At 37.0% G+C, this 27370-nt stretch overlaps 1 protein-coding gene and 1 pseudogene across 3 annotated transcripts in view; both read right to left on the bottom strand.

Annotated features, from left to right (window-relative positions):
* Ccny (cyclin Y) overlaps positions 1-27370 on the bottom strand; it is a 227133-nt gene that overhangs the window by 181958 nt on the left and 17805 nt on the right. The window lies entirely within an intron of this gene.
* Positions 1637-4139, bottom strand: LOC124095157 (NTF2-related export protein 2-like; annotated as a pseudogene).

Below are 27370 nucleotides of genomic sequence, written 5' to 3'. Positions count from 1 at the left end.
CCACCCCAAGAGTTTTTGAGATACAATACAAGAATAGCTTTCCTGTCCCCACCCAATTATGCAAAACTTCTTTCAACTTCAGTTCTGTCACCAGTGCCTATAAGGCTCTGGAGACATTGTTGTCCCCCTCCCTGACTCTCTCTTCTTATCCCTCTTTTATTTTCTTCATTACTGTCTTTTTCTCCTGTTGCCTCACTATGCTTCTTAGCTTCCCACAAAACTGTCACAAACATAAACAGGCAAACTGAGCACTTCAATTTCTGCATTTATTAGGCTCCATTCCGTGCACCTGTCATAGTCTTCACATCTTCACCTTTTGTCCCTTCCTAATTCTAAGAACCTGCTACACCTATCAACACAGTTACAATTCCTTTTTGAAGAGTCTACAAAAGGAGCACAGCCTACTGACAGCTTGATTTTTGCCCCCTGAGACCTGTGTCAGGCCCCCAATATAGAGCACTAAAAAATTTTTAAGTGTGTGTTGTTTTAAGTCACTAACTTGTGGTAATCTATTAGGTCAGCAATGGAAAAAATCTAATCCTTTTTCTTTCCAAGAAATTATATTTTTAAGAATTCTGCCTCCCATTCTCCCTTCCCTCAGTCCCTTCCCCATTTTCATAGGACAGAAGCACTGACCTACCCATATTCTTCTTCCTGAGCTTTTCAACCTCCCTTCTTACAGTCTGAACCCTTATCTTGAGGTTTGAACCATTTTTCTTTTTTTTTCTTTTAAGTTTATCATGAAGATTTGTTGTTCTCTATTTTTCTCTCAAAAAAGACAATGAGATAGTCATATTAACAGGAACATGTTTTAAAATAAATGTGCCCAATGTCATATGGAAGAATGAATCACAAACCAAATAATTTTAACTTTTAAATAATAGTTAATATAGTTGACAGCACAAAACATGGGGTGGGTAATACATAGGAATCTTTGGGCCTAAAATTCACTGGAAGACTTAGAAGTTAAGGGTGTTACAAAAATATAGCAATGGCTTTGTTTCCAACTTTCCTTTTAGACCCTGTTACAAGGGTCTTATTGCTGATTTATTGCTGACATTCTACCCCCATAAGTTCTTGAATAAACAGAGAAATGATGCTGACAAATATAAGGTGAAGTATAAAGACCTTAAAAAATCACTCTTAGAACAAATGTGACCCTCATGACATTTGGCAAGGATACATATTAATTTAGTGATTTAAATCCTAAAAACAGGTTACATTTTTAGGAGGTAGTAAATGAGTACAAAAATTTTGCCATTTGGTCACTCCCCTCACTTTTGGCTTCAACCTTGGATATTTCTACATTTCTCATTCCCCATTCTCCCATTAAAGCTATTAGTTTTTCTAGCACTCATTACCAAAATTTCTAGACATGGAGCTGCCAAGATATATGTTTTTAAGAAGTTTTAATCCACCAAATGCACTCAATAATCAGGTGTCAATTTAAAACATTTTTTACTTATCTAGTTATTAATACACGTATAAAGTAAAAACTCAAAATAAGAAAACTTAACATGAAAAAGTCTATTAAATATTCCACATGCAATTCTCATGTGTCATAGTAGTTATGAACTGATAAACTGTACCACATATTGCAACTGTATTACCAGTGTTAACTGAAAATAGGCATGTGGTTTACTAAAAATTTAACCTATTAACCAAAAAAAAAAAAAAAAATCCCACTTACTCCCAGAGAGTTATATTGTGCTGATATTCCACAGATAGTATTACAAAAGGATTCCATTTTTGCAATAGGCTGGGTTCACAATGAGTATGTTAGTACCAAGATCATGTGTTTAACATTACTTTAAGAATATCATTAGTGGAATATATATAAGGCATGTAAAAAACTAGCATTAAAGCTCTGAAGGGCAACAATCCAAACTAGTAGCTGCTAGAAAAGGTGTTGCTAGGAATTTAAAAAAAAAAAAAAAAAATCGAAGAAACTTAGCACAAACTGGTTTACAGTGTTTTCCTAATTAAATTAGTTGATTCACAAAGACCTCTGCTTCAGGAACTAGCAAAATAAAGAATAGACTTTTACCCCTCTAACTACTAGCCCAATCTTGGAAATAGAAACAATAACCAGCAATCTTCCACACGGTGCTATCAGGAATGTATGGAGCAGTCAGCAGGAAGTTATGGTTGAAGAAATGTTGTTTGTTTCCATCAAACTTCACAGTTCCACTGGTTACAACAAGAACTATAGACTGGGACTGGGTAGCTTGCTCATGGTCTGGTTGGCAATCTAACATATTGACCTGGAACTCACTAGAAGGCAACATCTTAAAAAAATTACTTAGGGCATCTAGCTCTATAACAACACTTCCATTCCATATTAAAGTGGCCTTGTCCAAATACAGTCTGGTTCCTTCTTCTTTTGTCCATTGTCTCATAGTAAATATTGACAAATTCCTCAGCAGCTCTACATGCCTGACCTATGTAAGTTTTAAAATCCACCGATTTGGTCCTAGAGGAGTTTGAATAAGTATGTTCCAGCTGTGGCAGCGTCACTATGTCCTCATGTGTCTGCCTCGTTCGGCTTTCTTCCTCCTCTGCAGGCTTCTGACTCTGAACCATATTCTTGAGCTCTTTTTTTCTGTCAAATGACAAACATCAGAGCACTCATTTATAACAAGTGTGGACAGTATGTTCTTGTCTCCTCTGTATCCTTGTTTTAACAATCCAAAATTTCTCCCATGGTCAATGATTCCACTTTTTCATCACTACATTTGGCATATTACCTATTTTTCAGGGACACATGCCTTAGGTCTTACAGTATGCTATGAACATCAATTGATCCACAATGCATACCTGAGAGACCAAGAAATATAGATCTTCGGGCTGGGGTTGTGGCTCAGCGGTAGAGCGCTCACCTAGCATTTGCAAGGCGTTGGATTCGATCCTCAGAACCACATGAAAATAAATAAAATAAAGGTACTGTGTCCAACTACTTCTAAAAAAATAAATATTTTTTAAAAAAGGAAATATAAATCAAATCTGTATCACGATTCAGTGGAATACTTTCAACTGGCTCAATTAGGAAACAGCACCCTCTGCAATTACGAAGTATCTCAGTACAATCTGTTAGATGAAAATATCATTTGTCATTATTTAACATCATAAAAATTAAAACGCACTCATTTATCACAGAGATAGGTAAGAGAAAAAAATCCTTGTGACTGAACATGGAATTCAATAGAACACTCTGTTAAAAACTTTTATATTGGTTTTTCAAGTTCTCCCACAGCCAACTTTTACTCTTCCTATTGCTCTGAGGAGATACTTGTGTTCCTTCTGAGGAAATGGTAGAATGAGCTAACCAGGAACAATGTTAAATACCTTTAAAAAATATTAATAAAAAATTAACTCCATGGGAATATACCATCTATGGTTTCATAAGCCATATAATATGTACTCTTCATATAAATGTCCTACTAAAGCTCTGGGCCCTACCATTGTTCTGAAAAAGAGAGCACCAAAAACAAATCATACAATAAAGCCCAGAGTTCTGTGGACAAAAACAGACTTTAACTCAGAATTTTATATGCTATACCCCTTGCTATAAATGCTATATGAGCATTAAATTATGTGCTATTTCCAATTAGTTACAAATTTTTTTAAAAAACTGTACAAAATGATACTACCATCCATACATAAACTTTTCCCAGAATACTTCCGTCTATGCAACCATTTTTTTAAAGTTATTTGCATAGAAGACTTTAGAAAACAAAGTCATAAAAAGGCATTCAGTTCCTCTACTTTATACACAGACCTGAAATTCTCGCCCTCAGCAAGGAGGATACAGAAACACCCTAATCCTCTCTCTGCTACCATTCAGCATCCATCCAGATGTTCAACCAAACACTGCTGGAAAGCAAGGAATCCAACAGTGACAACTATAGTGGGGTCTATGAAGCACTTTGCTTTTCTTGTCTTGTCTCATTTAATCTTCCAACATCCCTACGAAGTAGGTTTCATTATTCCCACGTGGTAAATTAAGGGAATAAGATGGCCAGATGTAAACATCCAAAACCACAACAAGAATGAAGTAGGGACAAAATTCAAAGTCAAGTATGTCTTAGACTGTCTTCTGACACTTAAGTTTGCTTATTACAATTTAATTTATTCCTGGGTTCTAAAATCCTTTCTGTTCACAATCTAGCGGGGGGGGGGGGGGGACATTTTAAGCTATGTTTCAATTCTCTATTTGAGACACAGAATTAACAAATATAATGGGACACAAAAGAGGCAAATGGAGCAGGGAAGGTTAATTCCCAGGAAAAGCCTGAGCCACAGTGAGCAAAGGCTCACCAGGAGCCAGGGAATGTTCAGAGTATAAGAAGAAAGAATTGGGAATTTTAAGCAATATATCAAATTGCCATCAATAACTCCTAAAATGCAAAGGGATTTTCTCAGTCTTCATCAACTTGCCTAAATACTCAACATTTCTGACCATCCTTCTTCATCTCGAAGTTCTTTCCTTCTTTCACTCTTTGACTGCCTGTCTAGGTTCCTGTCCTCTCTGCCCATTCTTTCTAGGTTTTACCTTGTTATTTGCCTCCAAATCATGAGACTGTGAGTCCTGTCCTAGAGCTTCCATCCTGGCTCAACTGTCATTGCCTTAGAAACACAGTATTCCTGCCCTGTCCCCATCCTCCTTCTGAGCTCAAATGCCACATTTAAAACTGTGAGGAAAATGACAAACACCTGTCATCAGTGGGCACAGAAAGGACAGGATGAGACATTTAGGAAGGCAGGGAAAGGCAAGATTATGCAGGGCTTCACAAGCCAAGGAGTGTCACTGAAGGCCACTTTGAAGAACAGTGAATTGTTCAAAGTAGTGTTTGCATAAAATGAGCCTGGCAAGATTATAAAAGATGAATCTAAAAGAAAGAAACTAAGGCAAGAAGACCACTACATACCACTACATTTAGTAAATAAAGACAAAAACTAGTATGGAAACCATGGAAAAAGGAAGGAAGGAGGTTTTCTCAGAGTCCAAGTTAGAGAAACAAGGAGTATTGCTAATATAAATATTCAGGTCACATCTCATCCATCAGTCATCATGTGCAAGTATCTCATTCCTCCCATGTCCAAGAACTGGGCTGAAAAGAGGTATTACCAACATTATCCATGAACAATCCCTGCTTTGAAAGTACATAGGCTAAGGGGGGCAGGGGGGAAACAGGCAAAGAAATCCAGCTTTTTTGTTAAAACCTTATAAAACAGCAAGTAAAACAAGCAACCTAATAGACAATCAACAATAAACAAGGTTTGAGAGTTTCTGAGATTAGATAGTTGGTGCAACAAAGAAAAGTAATAATATGGAAAATATAAGGCACTTCCCATCACCTGGCTAAGCCTCTGGAATAACTGCACAGAAATACAAAGACAGAAAAGATTCAAAATCATTATCATCCCAGGCCTATAATTAGCTAATATTTAATTTAGGCCTTGTATCTAGCCTGTTTCGAGGCATCCACAATATACATGAACACTGTGAGTATGGGTAAGGGATACGTGAATCAATATAACAGAATTTACTTATCCTCTTTGAGCACATGCCCTCACTAGCAAAACTCTGGTGGTTGAGAAGTCTCTATGAGCTAATAAAGCAGTCAGTGATTTTCAAACTTTTGAGTAAATTATCTGGGCAATTTACTAAAAATGCATGTTCTCCAATCCTATCTCTGCCAATTCTGATTTAGAAATCTTGTTTTCTAAATACAAAGGGATTTTCTCAGTCTTCATCAACTTGCCTAAATACTCAACATTACTAACCATCCTTCTTTGTCTTAAAGTTCTTTCCTTCTTTCACTTTTTGACTGCTTGTCTAGGTTCCCATCCTCTCTGACCACTCTTTCTATGTTTATTTCTTTATTTGCCTCCAAATCATGAGACTTCAGGTCCTGTCCTAGAGCCTCCATCCTAACTACACACCTACCTGGGAAATTCTGATGCAATAAGTATACAGGTCACATTTATTAATGTTCTTGAAAAGTCTGAAAATTTTAGAGTTCCAAAGGTATGCATTCAAACATACTTATTAAGACATTTGGTCACCTCTAATATAAAAGAATATTGACTAGAAATTAGTTTTTAGGAGGTCCAGTGTATTGGCCTCATATACATTAAGATTTTACACACACACACACACACACACACACACACACACATTTAGATAATGCTCCAAAGGAGAAAAACAGATACACATTAGTAAGCTTAATCTCAGAAACACATTTCAGTAGCAGATTTTTATGTATCTTCAGCTCACTTAAGTGGTTGGTTCAGCACTTAAGGCCTATAAAAATCTCAGTCAAGATAAACTTACTTGGGGAAAGCCCCAAAGTATTAGCTTTCACAAAAGGGTATACTAAGCCAAGCATTAATTCTCTTAATTTATATTTTCATGACTCTTTCATATAAAGTTTATTCAATTGTTAGAATCTTCTCTTTTCTGAAAGCAAAAATACAAGTTTTCAGAGACCAAACAATTCTGTTTAAATCTTATCCACAAGACTCCCTTACAAGACTATAACTTCCCTAAGTTATGCTAAACCTTTTATTCTCAGCTTCAGCTGATTTGATGACGTCAAATCTACCTGTGAAACCAAAAAATGCTCAAACCCTTAGCAGTTCAGCTGATGCTTCTGGCTAATGAGTCTAAGGTCACGGGTGATGTCTCAAGACTCATATGTCCTGCTCTGTCCCTCAGTCCCACTGATACACCTGTGTGAAAATCAGTATTGAAACTCACCAGAAATTCATATACTCTTAACCAATCTTGTCCACAGTGCTCTGCAAAGCTATCTCTGCTTAAATATTTGTTAATCCAGACTCTTTTTTATATGTTAACACTGAACTACTTCCACAAAGTAAGGTAGGCAGATTTCCATGATGTCACATCAACAGGAAGTTCCTCAAGGTAACAGTTCAATGCTGCTCTTTCCTGTACACCAAAAAAGTGAAGAAAGCTGGGCCATTTCTTAAGACCAGTGGTGATAAGATCTCAGAATTCACAAGTGGAAATACACCAGCCTGGAGCCTAAAGCCCTGTTTACTCTGCCCTGCTGAGTCTCTTGCCCACTCCTGACCTCAAATAATTCAAATCCTGATGAAGGAGAGTCAAACAAGGAGGATGACCTGACCCCCTTGGACGATCTGACTCTTTAATTTAATCCCAAATTAGATTAAAGCTTCTACTTTAATCCCAAATTATAAGGCATTCCTGTGCCATATTGCTCAGGCGCAGAAGGGCCAGCCTGACCCTCGGGGCCCAGCAGTGGAGCAGCCAGAGCCCAAGGGCGTCCCTCATGTCTTACTATTCCATTACTCATGATCTCTGGAGAACATTCTGAAAATACCATGAAAGGGGGATGCAGACAGTTCCGCCACAAACTAGAATCAGTTTCACTAGCAGAGATGTACCCATGACATCTGAACAGAGTATAAAATGACCACCAACAACCATGTCTGAAAAGTAACAAGAACACATATACATAAACTCGTAGCAAATTAAAAAAAAAGGCAAAAAAAGTTTAAGACAAATGTATACAATAAAAACTGAAAATACAGAAAAGCTTATCAATTCAATTGAAAAGTTTTTTTTTCAAACTAAAGGAGAAGATTGATTATTCCATTTTAGTGGCAGAACAGTTTCTGAAAAGAGAAATATTGAGAGAGTTTATAAATAAATGCTAGAGATGAAGATAGAACTTAAAGCCTAGAAAATGTACAAGACTCACCCAAGGCCACACAGCCTAAGACTGAGTAAACGTTGTAACAGGTCTCCAGATTTCTAGTTATGTGACTCCTCAAATAAGCATTTTTCATCTTCACTGTAATAACCTACAGGCAAGAGGACTCCACACCATCATCAGTAATCAATTCCCGATTCCAGCCTTGCTTGCTCTCAAGTTTCCTTGGCATGTGCATCATCTTCTCCTGACCATTTTAACCTGCTTCTAATATCCTTCCAATTATTAGCCAGGCATTTAAACCAGCATAATCACTCCAAAAATTTTTTAAGGGTGTGGAAGAGGAACAGTAAGTGTGTGAATGTTTTTTGTACCTTGTTACTTAGGAGAATATACAAAATTACAGGTCCCTTGAGAGCAGGCTTGGGTAAATGAAATCTTTTACTTCTGTTAACTCAGATACCTTTTTCTGGTTTAGAAATGCTATTGTCCAACTGCAGACTTGTGAAGCTCTCCAAGACACTGACCCCACCACACCTGACAGCCCTGTCACGCCCAGATGCCTTGGCTCAAGGTAGGAGCGGAGACATGTGCTCTGATGATATCTAGAAGGCCACCTCCAGGAAGCCAGTTTCTTTCAGAACTGTATTCCAGAAATGTCTAAATGGCCCCTACTTTTAATGTTTGATAAAATCCATGACATCTGCGCTCACGTAATCTCACAAGAAAAAATGTTCTTTACCTAGCAATATTATTAATAACTAATATTTACTGAGCACTTACTTTGTAAGAATCACTTTATCTTATTGTTTCATTTTATCCCTAATTTTATGAAGTAGATATTTTTATTATCCCCATTTTGTAAGAAGAGAGTTAATTAGCAGGCCCAAGTTCAAATGAGTGGCATCTAGTAAAGCAGGGATTCAAACCTGCAGACAGACTGAAATTTAGATCCTCAGTTTTTCCAGGGCCCCTAAATCTTCCTGCTTTTCAGTTGTAACTTCAAGAGCAAGGACAGCCAATGGCACTGGGAAGTATTTACTTCCCTCTCTGCAGACAGGAGTTCTGGTGTCCTTGCCCTTTCCCTCCTATCCCTACTCATTAATTCCTAATGAATCACCTTAAAACTCCAACTTATGATCACATCACTGCCTGCTGAAAAATCTTCCTCACTGCTTTGAGAATACAGCTCAAATTCCCTTCTTCCATGTGGTTTCAACCAATTTCTGCATTCTTTTCTTTTCACCTCTACATAAACCTTTATAGCAGCCGGAATTATTGTCTGAAACACTCGTTTGTTTAAGAAATAATAACTGATCACCTACTGTACCTACTCCATTACCATCCATTGAACATCTGCTAGCACCAGCACTATGTGGTAAATGTGACTGATCTGGCTTCTGCCTTCACAGAACCTAGAAATAATCCTTGTTGATAACCCTCTCCATGCCTGCAACACTCATCTTCTCCTCTTCATCAAAAAGGCACTAGGGTCCAATGATCAACTTAAGTCTTGTGCCTCATGCCATTTCCACCCAGGCTTTTCCTCCTCCTCTAACATAGGTCCTATAGCTGGTAGCACTATAGCACTGGCAGGACTATACACCACGAGAGTGCCAGGCATTCAACGGTGCTCAATAAATACTATTTCACTCGTTTCTTGCACCTTCTTATCTAATAAAGATTTCTTGTTTTGTGACTTTTCATTGTATGTCTTATTTCTCACATAAACTCTCTACTCCTTGGTGAGTACTGTTATTTCTATCCTTATGCTATCCTGCATTTTGTACATGTCCAGTACTTGTTGAGAGAAAACCTCCCACCATTGTCTCTAAAGCACTGCTGATTAATATTTTAGTACAGACCCATTCCATCACAATTTTAAAATGACTGTTTAAAAACTGCAGGCCACTTTCTTTCAAGAAGCCTTTGAACTTGAGACCTTCCTTAAAAATTAAGGCATCAATCTTTTATTTTTTAAATTTTAGCTGGTTATGTTAAAAAACACACTAATGGGGTAACATTGTTATTTCAATAGATACACATTTACAATGTTTAAATCAAGTTAAACATGTGTAGTTCCTCAAACACTGATCATTTCTTTCTGATAAAAATAAGACATAATTCTAACAAAAGTGTGAAAGAGAAAAGGGTCTCCTTTTGTCCCAAATTTAAAATAAGCACCTATTTTCAGTGCCAAACTAGAAGCATGGACCACTGACAATTGGCTAAATCCAGCAGATCAATCCAGCCCTTGTGAAAAATACACCACTATGCTTAGAGGTGAACTTCAGATTATAGAGGCAGTCAAGCTGACACCAGGGCAGAGTCCCTGTTCACAGTGGGTGAAGGAACAGCTACAGGGCTCTGGACTTGTAGTCCCAGGAACTGAGTTTCTCTACTGAGCAACACAACAGGCTGCACAGCACAAACCACAGGCAGACAGATGGTGGCAAGAACTCCAAAAGTCCTGCCACATTAGCCTCAACCCTAGTCAACCCCAAAAAGCCAAATGTATACACCACACTGAGGGGCACTTGTTTTTTCCCTGAGCAGAACAGAAATAGACCAAACAAAAGCTGTATAAGTATATATATGCTACCTTATAGCTGCCTGTTCTGCAGATTACATATCAGAGGGTAAACTGGTACAACGGGGTGGATGGGGGGGGGGGGTGTTAGTAATAGCATCATGCATTAAACAATAAAAACCCTAAACACATACCTAGCTCTTGACAATTCTAATTTTTCCTAAGCAAAAGACAAAGATGAAATGCAACCCAGTATGTATGTGCATAATCAATCTTCTCAGAATTTTATCTAATATTAAAAACTCTAAAACAAGAACTCGGATAAACAATGAGACACTCAAAAATAAACTTCTACCCATAGTCACTAAAAATGATGAGACAGGGCTGGGTGTAGCTGAGTGGTAGAGTGCTCACCTAGCATGCAAAAGGCCTTGGGCTGGGTCCCTAACACAGGAAATAATATATTTACTGCCATGGAAAGGTTTGTAAAAAAGTTAAATTTTAAAATAGTACCCAAAAAGAATCTCTTACAAAATGTACCCCAAATACAAGAAGTAACCATGACAATATTTCTACGAGTCTATTAAAACTCTTTCAATGGATTTTTGGTTGTTGTTGTTTCTTGTTTTTGTTTTGTAATGCTGGGGATCAAACTCAGGGCCTCAAGTATACCAGGCATGAAGTTTACTCCACTGAGCTACATTCCTAGTCCTAATGGAAATTTTATGTTAGAACAAAAGGCAATTCAGTTGCCCTACAAAAATCTGTGTCCAATCCCTTCTCCACACATACCATGGCATTCAAGGAAGACCACTGAAGGAGCTAGCAATAAATAGTAGCCCCCAATCTATGCTATCTAATACAGTAGCCAGTACTACATATAACCATATAAATCTATTTCTTATAATTAAATAAAATTTGCCAGGTGTGGTGACACATGCCTGTCATCCCAATAACTCAGGAGGCCAAGGCAAGAAGATCAAGTTCGACGCCAGTGTGGGTAACTTAATGAGACCCTGTCCAAATAAATAAATAAATAAATAAAGTTAGGGATACAACTCAGTGATAGAGCACCCGTGGGTTCAACCCCCAGTGCCTCAAAAAAAAATTTTAATATAAAATTCTGATCTTCAATCACACCAGCTACATTTCAAGAACTTAACAACCACATGTTGAACACAAGACACTACCACACTGGACAATGTAGACAGAGAACATTTCCATCTTCAAGAAAGCTCTAGTACAGAGTGCTACCTTAGAACAAAAGGAAAAAGTAAGTGTGAAGATAACAAAGTATAGAAGTACAGCCCAAGTTTCCAGGTTAGTGTCCACACTAAGCTTTAACACAGGTCTGAGTAGAGCAACTGCTGAAAAACCTTGGACTCTTTGTTAATAGAGATAACAATCATAAAAAAAATGATTAAGTATGCATATGATATCCTTTGAAGTTAAAATTCATAAATGTTAGACTTAGTCCAATGTTGAGGCCACTGAATAAAGATATGTACTATTCTTTAGAAATGAACTGACTTTCAAAAGTTATTAGGAGACATAAATTGGATAAGGCCTTATTTAGATATACCAACAGAGAGTTGGGACATTTATTTGATATCCTAAAAGGTCCATCAGATCCAAATTCACCCCGAATGTTAACGCCTGAAGCAAGAAAGGCATTAAAAATCATTGAAACATATATGGAAAATATGCATTTGGATAGAATTGATATAAGTTTGCCTTTATTATTTATTGTACTACCAACAAAAAATATTCCTACAGGAGTATTTTGGCAAGAAGGTCCATTATTATGGATACATTTATCTTATTCTCCTAACACTATTCTTACTAGGTATCCTGAGGCTGTAGGACAATTAATACTCAAAGGAATAAAAGCAGCAAAGGGAGTGTTTGGAATTTCTCCCAATAAAATTATTACTCCATATACTATGAACCAAATTGATGAGTTAGCTAATCAGTTAAATACTTGGGCAATAATCATGGGTAAATCTAATGTTTCATTTGATAACCACTTACCATCTAATCCTTTATTGTCTTTTTGGTCATTGCATCCTGTAATTTTTCCAAAAATGACAAGAAAAACACCTATCATGAATGCTCCAAATATATTCACTGATGGGTCAAATAATGGTACAGCAGCAGTAGTTACCCCTGATCAAACTTTTACATTTTTAGTACCCAAACAATCAGCTCAAAAGGTAGAGCTTAATGCAGTTTTACAAGCTTTTGTGATGTTTAAAGATTCTGTATTTAATTTATTTTCTGATAGTCAGTATGTAGTTAATGCTATAGTATCTCTTGAAGATGCTGGTAGGATTTCCCCTTCTTCTACTGTTTTCTCTTTGCTTTCCACTATACAAAGTCTAATCTGGGACAGAAAAGATCCATTCTTTATAGGACATATCAGGGCACATACAGGATTCCCTGGAGCCCTTAGTTTGGGCAATGATTTAGCAGATAAAACTACACATGACATACATATTTTCTCTACACTAGAAGAAGCTATAACTTTTCATAAAAAGTTCCATGTCAATGCTAATACTTTACAAAACCGTTTTAATATAACTAAGGAACAAGCTAGACAAATAATAAAACAATGTCAAAATTGTGTGACCTTTTTACCACAAGTTAATCTTGGAGTCAATCCTAGAGGATTGATACCTAACCATATTTGGCAGATGGACGTCACACACTTGCCAGAATTTGGAAAATTAAAATATTTGCATGTTACAGTTGATACTTCTTCTGGATTTTTGATGGGCTCCCTTCATGCCGGAGAAAAAACTAAAGATGTTATAGCTCATTGCTTACAAAATTTTGCCACTGTGGGTGTTCCAAAACAGTTAAAAACAGATAATGCCCCTGGTTATACTTCTACCTCTTTTAAACAATTTTGCTCAACATTTGACATTACTCATATAACAGGAATCCCATACAATCCACAGGGACAAGGCATAGTTGAAAGAGCTCATCAAACTATTAAAATGTACTTATTAAAGCAAAAAGAAGGAATTGGGAAGGGGTATATATTCCCCAAAGATAAACTTAAAATAACCCTTTTTACTCTAAACTTTTTAAATTTGGATTCATCAGGACTTAGTGCTGCGGAAAGGCATATGTGTCCAAAAAATGTACATAAGCCCAAGGTACTTTGGAAGGATATTCTAACAGGACAATGGAAAGGACCTGACCCAGTAATTGTCTGGAGTCGGGGGTCTGTTTGTGTGTTTCCACAGGGAGAACAGCAGCCGATTTGGATTCCAGAGAGATTAACCAAGGTCCTGACCCAGTGATTGTCTGGAGTCGGGGGTCTGTTTATGTGTTTCCACAGGGAGAACAGCAGCCGATTTGGATTCCAGAAAGATTAACTAAAGCGATTTCTACAGACCAAAAAGAAGATGATTTGGCTCAAATCCATAACAACTGATATCCAAAACTCCAGTTTGGCTATTCTTACATCTGCAACAGAACCAGGATGCTTTTTTCAATATCTATTTTAGTATTGCCCTTTGCCATATCATGAAGTTCTATTTTGTTTTTTGAGCTCTTACAGACCTAGGTTAATGTTTTGCTGACCAGTTCTATTTTTTTTGACTATAGAGTTTTTAAACATTGCAATGGAGATTTCACCTGTAAAAAGTTATAAGGCCTTTACTGTAATGTTATGTGTTGTATGTATTATATTATGTGTGCACACTTGTGTTTTGTGTTATATGTTTGAATGTACGTATGTCCATATATCATATACGATGAGCGCTCATGATAAAATGGATCCAAATTTTTTTTTTTCACGTGATTTATATGGTTTAATTTAAATTGGGTAAACAACTGTTGAGGATTGTTTTAATATGTAAACAAAAAAGAAGGTTAACAGATCTGTTTGTTTACTTTCACCTTTCCTTTTCATTATATTTAATAATTCTCTTGAAGACAATGTAAATTGTTAAGAAAATTGTTTTCTTTTAGTGCCTTCTGTAATGTTACATAATTTTTTCTTTAGCCATTATTGCCAGAATTCCTATCTTCATCCCAGTGCTGGTGAAGTCAAAGATAAAACCAATCTACAGCTTCTACAATAGCCATCACTGAACTGCTTGCAGAACTTGCCTGGACACATTGTGAACTCACCTGTATGCATTGTGAACTATCTGTTGGTGCAGCGACTTGTGGTAGTGTTGGGGTATTTTTGCTGATGATGTCATTGGTGGTACAATTTTTCCAAAAGGAGCCCTCAATTGGCCTGGTGTATCTTCCTCCCTTCTGCTTGTCATGATAGTCCAGCTAAAATTTGGGGGCCAACAGAGGTGAGCAAAGAACCTCACCCCCCCCCCCCGCTGGTACAAAGACCTCTCCACAGGTGTGGCTGTATACTGGACCGGTAGTCAGTGATGGGTAAGATCCAATTGCAATGGTACCAACCTAAGGACCATATGTACTATTGGACAACCTAAGGCAGGCACGGTCCCTAAGCCACATGCTTGTTGTTTAAACAGAGAGGGGGAGATGTTGAGAGCCACAGCCGAAGGGGCCCCAGCAAACTTCCAGCTGCCAGCAAACTTCCAGCTGCCAGCTGATGATTGGCTCACAGAGGCCCCAGCAACATCTAGCTGATTGGCTCCTCTGCGGTGATGCTCATTGGGCTGTTTCCCTGCCCTTTCAGACCACGGAGCTGCTCATTGGGGGACTTTTTTGGCTCCGCCAACGTGACCCAGCCAATCGGCCTCAAGAGCAGGAGGATTGTGGGAGGTGGAGAGAAGCTTGTGTGGGAGAGAGAGGCTTGTGGAAAGCCGGTGGTGGCAGTTGAGGCTCTGAGGATTTTTCCTGAGAGGCTGTTTTGTTTGGCGTGTGTGGTTCTAAAAATAAAGTTAGTTTCTTTTGACAAGTGGCTCCTGATTGTGCCCAGCCAGACTGCGGCAGGCACACACTTGTAATCCCAGGGATTCGGGAGGCTGAGGCAGGAGAATCACAAGTTTGAGTCAGTCTCAGCAACTTAGTGGACATTTGTCTCAAAATAAAGAACTGACTAAAAAGAATTGGGGACATAAGTCAGAGGTAAAGCACCCTGGGATCAATCACCAGTACCAAAAAAAGAAAAAGAAAAAGAGAAAAATAAATAAATTGAGCCAACTTATTTTTTTAATATCATTTCTTAAGTTTAGATATAAATAAGTATTTAAAAACCTCATTACTCAACTTTTACATTAAGCCCCAAATCTATGCTATTTTCAAAATAAAATAATCTTATTCTCAAAAGGCAAATGATTAGCACCATCTCATCAAGAAAACGAATGTGTAACAAGCTGTTATGATTTCAATATTAGGTATCCCCCAAAAAGTCATGTGAGAGACAATGCAAGAAAGTTTAGATGATTGGGTTATGAGAACCTTAACCTAATCAGTGCATTAATTCCCTGGTAGGGATTTACTAGGTGGTGATTATAGGCAGGTACAGTATGACTAGAGGAGATAGGTCAATTGGGACAGACATGCCTTTGGATTTTATATTTTGTCCACAGTGAGGGGAAGTCTGTCTCTTTCACTCTGCTTCATGGTGGCCATATCCTGAACCATTTTTCTCCACCACATTCTTCCACCATGATGTGCTGCCTCACCTTAGGTCCAGAGCAATGGCCATCTAAGGACTGAGATCTCTGAAACTGTGAGCCTCAAATAAATTTTTCCTCCTCTAAAACTGTTCTTGTCAGGTCTTTTGGTTATAGCAGCAAAAAAGCTGGCTAAAACTCAAGCTAAAATGAAATTCTATAAAATTTTTAGAAAGTCAGTAACCTCATTTTAGAAGTACATGTATGCATGCAAAATAATACTGCTCATGTATTTATGCATATAATGATACACAACATGGAAAAAGAGAAAGAACACGTCCAAGCTACTAAAAACACTCTAACACCAGTATCTTCATCTTGAGACAAAGCATCAACTCTCAATTTTTCAGGTAAATAAAAGTGAACAAGGAATTCAACCATACAAACAAAAGAATCTCTGGCTGCTCCTTACAACACAGAAATTGTTCCTGTTGGCTTTTATAATACACTAATATTTTTGCAGCTGATAAATCAGCCAAATTGTTATTATTTTTTTTTTTTCTTTTGGGTGCTGAGAATCAAACCCAGTGCCTTACATGTGCTAGGCAAGCACTCTACCACTGAGCCACAACACCAGGCCCCAATTATTATTCTTATTTTTAAATAATTTTCAGATTACAGGAGAATTATAAAAATAGTTCAGAGTTCCCATATGCCCTTCACTCAATCTCCTCTAAGGTTTATACTTTATATAGCCATAATACAATTTTCAAAACTAAGAAACTGACAGTCATATAATAAAATATAATAAAGATTTTATTTACACTTCTAATTACTTTCTCTTCCCCTAATATTATACTTAACAGGCAACTTCTAAGAAAACAAGATTAGCAGAAGTAAAAGAGAAATAGCAATCTCAAAACCCAGAAGTTAACTGATGTGATTCTGCAATCTGTGTATGGGGTGAAGGTGGGAGTTCATAACCCACTTGAATCAAAGTGTGGAATATGATAAGTCAAGAAATTTGTAATGTTTTGAACAACCCACAATAAAAAATTTAAAAAAAAAAAAAAAACCCAGAAGTTAACCAAAAATATATAAATTTGCCATAGGTAATTCAGTAGCGGATAATCCTGACAATAACAACATACAAATAAGGAAGACTCTTAGTTCTATTTTTCTTCTACAGTTTTTTTATTTCTGATGTTCAACTTCTTTTTATTTGGCAAGTAGGAAGCACAGATATGTCTTCTCAATTTTAATTTGAAAAATAAAGCAGAGAAGAAATTAATCTAGGTTCTATGTAAGATATTAAGGCTTCAATTAAAAAAATACCACTGTAAAGGGACTAAAAACAAGTTTTATATCATGAGTACTAAGTTAAAACATAAATATGTATATATATTTTCTTTTCTAGCTGAATACCAAATTTATGTTACTCTTGCTTTCTCTCCATTTCAAAAGTCCTGCAGTAAAGATAACTAATGTTCTCCAGGAAAGATAACCTATCTATTTATACTCCATAAACTTCACCAGCTCAAGAAACATTACCAGGTCCATTTGAGACAGGACTTATTGTTAAGATATAAAACCCAGTGATAGAAATCTCTCATTTGCATTTGGAATTTTCCACCTTCCAAAGTCCTAGTGTCCAAAGTGCAACAGTGATGCAAAATACACTTAAGTCTACTGTTAATTAAACATATCCTATTTGGCTTCTTCAAAAGTATATACATATCAGTCTTGCTCTTAAGTAAGCAAAGTAAACACTAGGAAAATTCAAGATAGACAATTTCCATTTTTAGCAAGGGGCCAATTCTCACTTAGAACCACTCCCCAAATTTAATTTATACCACCTTTGCTTTGATAAAGATCTAATTTGTAAAAGATAAACTGCATTATGATAAGAAAGAGTTACTAGGCTAACTTATAAAGAAATTGAATTATTGAGAAAACACTAAAACGGTAACATGAAAAAAAGTATAAAAACACAATTCACAGAAATGAAATGCCTAAAAAGCATACTAATCTAAGTAATAGTCCTATTAAAGCTGACTGTCACATAAGAATTCAAACTCAAAGATGGCAATATAATACACTGCTGTATGAACTCAAAAAGCATCCTAATGGTATATATACCCTTATCACAATTCTATTCTTAACTACATAATGTTATTTTTTTTAAAAAAAAAAAAAAAAGAGGGAGAGGGAGAGAGAGAGAGAGAGAGAGAATTTTTTTTTTAATATTTATTTTTTGTTTTCGGCGGACACAACATCTTTGTTTGTGTGTGGTGCTGAGGATCGAACCCTGGTCACACTCATAACAGGGGAGCGCGCTACCGCTTGAGCCACATCCCCAGCCCCAACATAATGTTATTTTTATTTTTTTTATTTATTTTTTTTAATATTTATTTTTTAGTTATTGGCGGACACAACATCTTTGTTTGTATGTGGTGCTGAGGATCGAACCCAGGCCACACGCATGCCAGGCAAGCGCGCTACCGCTTGAGCCACATCCCCAGCCCAATGTTATTTTTAACTAATTTAAAAACATGTCTGTGGATCAGAAGCAACCTTCTAACATATCTTACATGTGGGACAAACAGCATGTAAAATTTAGTTAACTCTGTTAGTGGTGGTGGTGTAGATCAGTGCTAGTCTGGAAAACCTTAGAAATAATCCAAATGAAATTTTTCAGTTTAATCTGAGTACTTGAGTTTTACTCCTGCTTTAAAAAAAAAAAAAAAAAAACAGAATCACTTGAGAATTAAAGGACTCCAGACTAACAAGAGCTGTTATAAACACAGATTCTCATCAAGCAAAGTGGACTATAAATCTGGGTCCTTCCGTCATCTATTTGACAACAATTCACAGATCAGAACATTCCGATATTTTTGCATTACTGGAAGTAGAAGAGAAAATTACATTTTTAACAGTAATATGTTAAAGTGAATTTTGGAAACACTAATTATCCTATAACATTGAGAAAGATTACATAAACCTGTTCAAACCCAATATTTTACCGTCTCCCTCCTCAAAGCTAATCCCTCTTCCTCACTTCTCCAATTTTTCTATCCACTGAAACAGCATTCATCATCCAATCACCCAGGCTCCAAAATATTCAGAGTCAACCCTGAGAATCCCCTCTTTCTCTATACCTCTAGACATAAAATTATATTGCTGTTTCACTCATTCTTTCAATATGATTTCATTCCTACTCAGTGTCAGGCAGGCAGGGAATGCAAAGATCTTTAAAAGTTTCTGCTCTGACACAGTCCTGGCACATTCAGAGTATCTGGGTGTGTGGGGTGGGGGGGGGGGGAGATGACATTAGCAGGTTGCTTATGAAACTTCTTTCCCACCTAACTTTCTTACACTCAGAATTTCTCACTGAACCAATACAAGTGACCTCATCAGTTCTAGTCTTTTCCTATTCCCATATGGTTCTCCTATTTACAATATAATCTTCCTGGGGCCACTTGGATCAGATAAGCCTACTACCCCAAACCCGGTACTCCCTCGCCTGGCATTCACAGCCCTACACCTCATGGACCCACTAGAATGTAACAGATCCAAAAACTGTCTGGATAAGTCACCCCAATCTTCTTCAGCAAAATGCTCACACTCACCATGACCCAAATAAATCCTGTATTTTTTCACATCCAGACTTTTCCTACTGACTTACCCCTGCTAGAAATGTTCTCTATGTTATATCTCTTCCATGAAACTGTTCCACACCACCCAAGCTAAAAGTCATCTCTTCCACTTTTGACATTTTATCACACATTTTCTTTTTGGTTTGATTTTAGCACCTACTTCTGTACAACCAATACATTTCTTTCCACACATTGCCTTAAATGATAACATATATGCTTTTTTATCTTCCCAGTTAGAGTTTAAAGACCTAGAAAGCAAAGGTCGTATCTTGTATACCTCTTTGCATGAACTTAAATAAAATGCCATCATCTTCGGTAGATGATCAATACATTTTTTAAAAAAATTAAAGAAGATTCCTGAGAGCAGAATGCTAATTCTCAAATGTATAAGTTATTCACACAAACCTGAAAATTATCATTCCATATATTTCAAATTCTTGCCTCCTCAAAAGGCAAAAAAAAAAATGATTTTCAGAAATGTATCCTAAGTAAATCCCTCAATGACATGCAAACAAAATATTATGAGAGTTTAAAAAAAAAAAAACCTAAAGGACCAAAATCTAAGGACTTAAATTCTAGCATAATTAGTACTATTGTGATTAAATAAATTATGGAATTGATTTTAAATATCACAAATAGTAGTCAATAATCATGTTTTAGAAAATTACTTAAAATTATTCCTTTTACAATAAGAGAAAAAGAAAACTATAACTGGGACCATATTTACAACACAGTCCCAATTAGATACACATAAATACATATATCAAGCAATTCATATTGGCACATACAACTGTAATCCCAGCTATTCAGGAGACTGAGTCAAGAAAATCACAAGTTCAAGGCCAGCTTGGGCAACTTAGTGAGATCCTATCTCAAAATAATAAATAAAAATGGCTAGGATATAGCTCAGTAGTAGCATGCCCCTTGGCTCAATCCCCAGTAACAAAAAAAAATAATAAAATAAATATCAGAAAGAAAATGAATTGATGAATCAATGAATGAATAAATACCTTTATTCTAGTAAATTCACATGGTAAAAATTACATAAGTTTTCTTTCTGACCCTTAGATATGGGTAGAAATTTCCAAACTTTTGAAGCTATACATTGTACATTCTATTAGGGTATTCTATAACAATACTGGTTTAAAATGTTAAGAACAAGCATTGTTCTGCATGCTTGTGGGAGTAAAGGTTGATTTTTTTCTATTTATCTTTCCAAAGTTTCCACAATTAATATACTGTTTCCATAATCCAAAAGAAAAATAACTAATACTGCCTTAAAAGTAAATCCTAATTTAAAAATTTTTGGCTTCATAAGATATGCATAATATCATAATCCAGATTCCCTATCACTTTTATTCACATTAAATTTAAGTTACAACAACAGATTCACCAAAAATCAAGATTTCAAATCACAGAAGTCCATTCTAGCAATTCCACTGCTTGGTATAGACCCAAAAAAATTAAATATCGGAACTCCACACCCTTGTTCATAGCAAAATTATTCCCAATAGCTAAAGGGTGAAAGCAACCTAAATGTTCATCAAGAGAAGAATGGATAAACAAAATGTAGCATAAAGATACGATGAAATATTTTGAGTGAAACTAGCCAACTGCAAAAAACACAAATATTTTAAAATTCCATTTATATAAGGGATGTAGTACAGTCAAATTCAGAAACAAAAACATAATGGTGGTTGCCAGGGGCTGGGAGAGAAGGAGGAATAATTACTTATTGTTTCATAATTTAGTATGGAAGTCTGGGAAAATGAAAATTCTAGAAATAGATGGTGGTGATGGTGCACAACAATGTGCATGTAATTAATACCACCACTGAACCATACTCTTAAAAAAACGACTAAAATGATAAATTTTATTCTACATACATTTTGCCATAAAATTTGTTTTTAAAAACAAAAGCAAACAAAAGACAAAAAAACACAATCATCTGAAAACACTGGGGCAATGTTTACAGAAGTCTAACAGCTCTAGATATACACAAGGAAGCCTGACCTAAGATTCTCAAATTTACTTGAGAATCCATTAGTTTAGGGTGGATATAAAGGACAGCGGCAAGAGTGGTGGTACTTATAATCCCAGCTGTTGGGGAGGCTGAGGAAGGAGGATCCTAAATTTGAGGCCAGCTTGGGCAAATTAGCAATATCCTCTTTCAAAAATTTTTAAACAATGGGAGGGGATCTGAGGGTATAGCTCAAATGGTAGAACATTTGCCTGGCATGCTCAACACCCTGGGTTCAGTCCCCAGCAATGAGAAACAAACAAATAAGCAAATAAAAAATGAAAGTAGACAGAAATAAAAGACTGAAGACCCAGATGCAACAACAGTTAATTACAGAACAGACCTATAGCCTGGTGCAACAGGGCAGTGGACAGCATAACAGGTAGGTGAGTGGCAGTCAGAGGCAATAGGATATTTTTGTGAGAAGACATTAGTTATGCTGCAAATCCAGAGAAGTGCAGGGGAGCAGCTCTGCCACAGGGCTCTGTAAACATGCACTTACCTAAATAAGATATGCAGGCAAGGCATGAACCACAGTTTTCTGTTTTGGAGGACCACTGTATGTTGCCCCTGAAACACAAGAGGCAAGAAACTTCTAGAAGGTCATATCCCATTCACCTCCCTATCTCCCTAATGGCTGTCAGGCGGCAGATCCTCATTGTTTCCTAGGCTCTGGAAAAGGACAGACTTTGGTCCCTCCTCACATTGCATCAAGTCAAGCTCCAGAAGATAAACCCACTTGCTACACTAGCTGTGGCTCCTCAGTAGCAGAGTATCCCGTAACTCATGCAGTCATCACCCTCTCATTTCAGTACTACCCTATCTGGTGTGCTCAACAGGGATTACAGGAAGCTGGTATCTCTGCCCTGTTCTTCTATGTGTGTTAAGTAACCATCCAAATCTGAAAGTGGTCTGTTGTGTCTTACTTCAAGCCTTCCCTTGATTTGTCTTTGGTATGAGCTTGAGAAGTAGTAGTCCAAAATTACATCAAATTAGTAAGACTGATTACTGCTACTAATCAAATGATAATCTTTTCTCTCTATGTGATACTAGAGATTGAACACAGGGTCTTGCACATACTCAGAAATTCTTCTACCACTGAACTACATTCCCAACACCCATCTACTCTCCCTCCATTTTTTCTTTTAGCAAGCCCCAACTTGCTAAATTGCCCAGGCTGGCCTTGAACTACTCTACTAATCCTCTTGCCTCAGACTCCCAAGTAGCTGGAATTACAGACATGTATCACCATGTCCAGCTTTAAATAGTGATCTTTACATGTAACCAGGATAAGGAAGACTGTTAAGTTTCTAAAATTAACCTTTCAATTTCATTTGAAATGCTCTTATTGCAAAACAATCTTGTCTTCCTCCACTAAATCCCACCATCCCTTTGAGCAAATATGTGTTCTCTTCTACTTTACTTTGTTATTCTTTCTAGCTACAGAACAATGCTTCATGCCCTTGAAGTACTCAATAAATAATGTTGACCATTTCTCACATGATTTTGTCCCTGGGCTGCAAATAGATATGCTGCTGCTTTTTGACTTCACAAAAACAGTAAGCAAAATCATGAGGTTTTAAAAAATAAATAAATGAGCCAGGTATGGTGGCACAAATCTATAATCCCAGAAACTCAGGGAGCTAGGACAGAAGGATCTCAAGGCCCTTCTAGGCAATTTAACAAGACCCTGTCTCAAAATAAGACAGGGCTGGGGATGTAGCTCAGTGATAAAGCATTTATGGAGTCAATCCCCAGTATTGCAAAAATAAATAAATAGAAAGCCTTGCTTAAGGTCACATTTTCAGGCACCAAGATTGACTTTATGTTACTATGATGTCATATAAAAGGAAAATATTGCATCCATTTCTTAATGGGGGGTAGCATTTTTTTTTCCTAAACCAAGAGAGAAAGAATTTCTAAAGAGTAAATATCCTCCCAGAACTAAGGAAGTACTCAAGGAAAAGATAGCAACAGCCTGAAGAAGAAATAATATGAAGAGGCTTTCACCAGCCAAATTTGGGACAATCTGAGCCGAAATAAGATAGAAAGAACACAATACAACTTGTTGAAGGCAATAAGAATCCACGAATCCATACTAAAGAATATTTAAACTATAAGAAACAGCTCTTCCTTACTACCAAATGCCTACTAAAAAATATGGAACAGGCTATTATGGAAGGATAATAAAACTAATAAGTGAACATTTGATAAGAAGTAGAAATAGTTACATAGTCTCAAATTCCCCACAAGTTGTTTTCTAATTACGAAGGAAAACACAGCAACACCACATTGAAGAAGTTAGCAGATATTACATCTTAACCACTTAATTCAAAGTAAACATCAGCAGTGCAGGATTAAACAAGGAGCACGCATCTCTTGATATGATGCATCTCTACTGTAATATTCCTGATAAAATGCATAATTAGAATTGAATCAAGAGGAAACATTAGACAAATCCAAACTGAGGGATATTTTACAAAATAACTGGCCTGTGCTCTTTGAAAATGCCAAGGGTCAAGAAACACAAACACGAAGAAAAGTTAGATGCTAAGTAAATGTAGTACCTCTTTTCATTCAACTTTTACTGAGTACCTACTATTAGTCAGGTACAATTCTAGGTAATGGGAATATCATGATGGGTAAGACAAACATAGTTCCTATTGTGACTAAGTTTATAATCAGGGTGGGGTGATCAAGGAACACACAAGAAATAGGCAAAAATAATAATAAGATAATGCCAGACTGTGGTAAACACTGTATGAAAAAAAAAAAAAGTAATAAGAGACTGATGAGACTGGAGCAAAGGCTTCTGGATCACATTTTTAGGGAAAGACCCCTAAGAAGATGGCATAGGATGCCCAGGAGCCAGTCAGGTAATGATCTCTCAGAAGAGGGTACATAATAGAAGAAATAACATGTACATACCCAGAGAAAAGGTCAGATGTGTTACCTTGAGAAAGGACCTCAAGAAGGCCCTAGTGGCTGAGTCACTACATGAGAAAGGTTTACCTGGCTGGCAGCAGCCGGCAAACACCAATGACTGGGAGCCCTGGGAAGGAGTTTGTGTAGTGCTCTAAACATAACTGGAGCCAAGTGGGGATTATAAGCAGGGCAGTGACAAGATCATCTCCACATTCCTTAAGGAAAGAGACAGAATTATAAGAACAGATTAAAGAGAACAGCTCATTATGAAGTCAAACAATACCAAGTGCTGGCGAGGATGTGGGGAAAAGGGTACACTTGTACATTGCTGGTGGGACTGCAAATTGGTGCAGCCAATTTGGAAAGCAGTATGGAGATTTCTTGGAAAGCTGGGAATGGAACCACCATTTGACCCAGCTATTCCCCTTCTCGAACTATACCCAAAAGACCTTAAAAGAGCATACTACAGGAACACAGCTACATCAATGTTCATAGCAGCACAATTCACAATAGCTAGACTGTGGAACCAACCCAGATGCCCTTCAATAGATGAATGGATAAAAAAATGTGGCATTTATACACAATGGAATATTACTCAGCACTAAAAAATAACAAAATCATGGCATTTGCAGGGAAATGGATGGCATTCGAGCAGATTATGCTAAGTGAAGCTAGCCAATCCCTAAAAACCAAATGCCAAATGTCTTCTTTGATATAAAGGGGGCGACTCAAAACAGAGCAAGGAGGAAGAGCATGAGAAGAAGATTACCATTAAATAGGGAAGAGAGGTGCGTGGGAATGGGAGAGAGAAGGGGACTTGCACAGAAGATGGAAGGAGGCCCTCATTGTTATGCAAAATTACATATAAGATGGTGTGGGGGGGGAATGTGTCACAGTAGATTGGATTGGTTAGAGTGAGGTGATGGGAGGTGATGGGAGGGGAGGGGAGGGGAGGATAGGAAGAGTAGCAGAATACAACAGACACTAGTATGGCTGTATATATAAGTGGCCTATAACCAATGTGATACTGCAATCTGAACACGTGGAAAAATACCCCATTTGAATCAAATGTATGATATGTCAAGATCATTGTAATGTTTTGAGCAACTAATAAAAAATTTAAAAAGAAAAGAGAACGGCTCAAGAAGCAATTAACAAGAAGCCAAGGAAAGTTGTTGCATCTTTGCAAAGATCCCTGTGACTTCAGTATACAGTCTTTTTCGCTCTACCTGGTTCTAACAGTGAACAGCAGCATTACTGCCAAAACAAAATCCACAATAGTGGAATACAAGGTAAATAATATGTTACTAGGTTAAATAGTGGGAATGGATTTTTCCCAAAAAATACTGCCCAGCAAAATTTGCTGAAGCATTCTTCTGGTCTCCACATCTATCTTCCTTGCTTTCTCCAACAGCATACACTACCAGCTTCCCTAACACAGGAGCCTGCAGGTTGTCCAACAGGGCTTTCCACTGCTTGGTAATTCCCGGAGACCACTATGCCAATTTCACTTTTTAAAACTGGATTTTAACAAGACAACGTATTAAAAATGTACAAGTCTGAACTGGGGATACAGCTCAGTGGTAGGGCATTTGCCTAGTATGTATGTAGGTTCTATCCCCAGCACTGAAGAAAAAAAAAAAAAATGTACAAACTTACGTATTTCCCACATACTAACCTGTATTCATCAATGCTATTAGTGGACTGCTCAAATCAAATTCCAAGGAACAAAACACCATGCAATCTGTGAATTGTCTTTACAATTAGGTTTCACAAAATTAATCTAATTTATCTACAAAGCAAATTAATCTGATTTATCTACAAAGCAAAAAGAAATATACCTATATACCTCTAAGGAAAGGGTCTTGGTTTCTATCTTTATAATAAAAAATTTCTTGCAGCTAAATCAGAGTACGCATCATTTTTAAATAAAAATAAACCAACATGCAAAAAGACAATGAAAATCCTTTCTACATCTCTATAATTTATTGAAGACAATTAAAACCAAAAGAAAAACTCTATGAAGACACAAAATGGGCAGTTTTAGAACAGAAATGCTTATTTTATTTAAAGTTACTGCTTAAAAAAAAATCTAAGATGGGAAAGCTGACAGATGTTCACAGCATAAAAACATTTTTTTAAATGTGAATAAAGATGAAATTTATACAGGACAACTTGAGAAAGAAAAATAGTAACTTTAATAACCAATATGGTTTCCAGCTTTCAAGATTACAAAAGTCTCAGAGACTTGACCCCCGAGCACTGGGATTGAATCCAGGGCCTCATGCATGCTAGGCAAGCACTCTAGCACTAAGCCATATCCCCAGCCCTCACAGACCTTTTTTTTTTTAATTTCTTAATACAGATAACCTTGCTTTTCATCTTATCTCTAGTATACTTTGCAATTCCTTAGGGAAAGTAAAATATGGTTTTAAAAAACACATACATGAGAAAATCATTGCAAATGCTCTTCTCTAAAATCTACTTCTACAGATCATTCATCAACCTCCTCCCCCTTATCCATTCTCCACAGCAAACAAAAGTAAAGTTCCTGTACTCCCAGGCATACCCTTGACCTCATCCTCCACCCTGTCCACATCCAACTGGACACCTTTCACAGAGGAGCCATCCCGTTAACTGGGCCGTCAACTCAATCCTCTCTACTGGGTCACAGGGATTCCAGTCAATTTTTGAGGTCCTAGAACTAACAATGTTGGGAGCTATTTCCACCACGAACAGGCAAAGAAAACTATCTGATAAAGAATTACAAAAAGGTAAGCTCAAGACACAGAAAAAGATAAAACCAACAAAAACTGATAGAATTTAAAATTAAGATACTAAAGGAGATAGCTGCCTCAGTTTCTACAGGCTGTCCAACTCCCTTCTCCAATTCCTTATGAGATTCAGGCTTCCTGCCCTTGGTCTCCATAGAAATTTATCATACATAACAACTCCTCTCTCCGCTCCCCACCTGTGTG

Source organism: Marmota monax, unplaced genomic scaffold (assembly GCF_021218885.2).
Source record: "Marmota monax isolate L192 unplaced genomic scaffold, Marmota_monax_Labrador192_F-V1.1 WCK01_AAM20220418_F8-fsc00066, whole genome shotgun sequence".
Lineage (NCBI taxonomy): Eukaryota > Metazoa > Chordata > Mammalia > Rodentia > Sciuridae > Marmota > Marmota monax.
The sequence above is the reverse complement of the archived record's forward strand: the minus strand, read 5'-3'. Positions and strand labels throughout refer to the sequence as shown.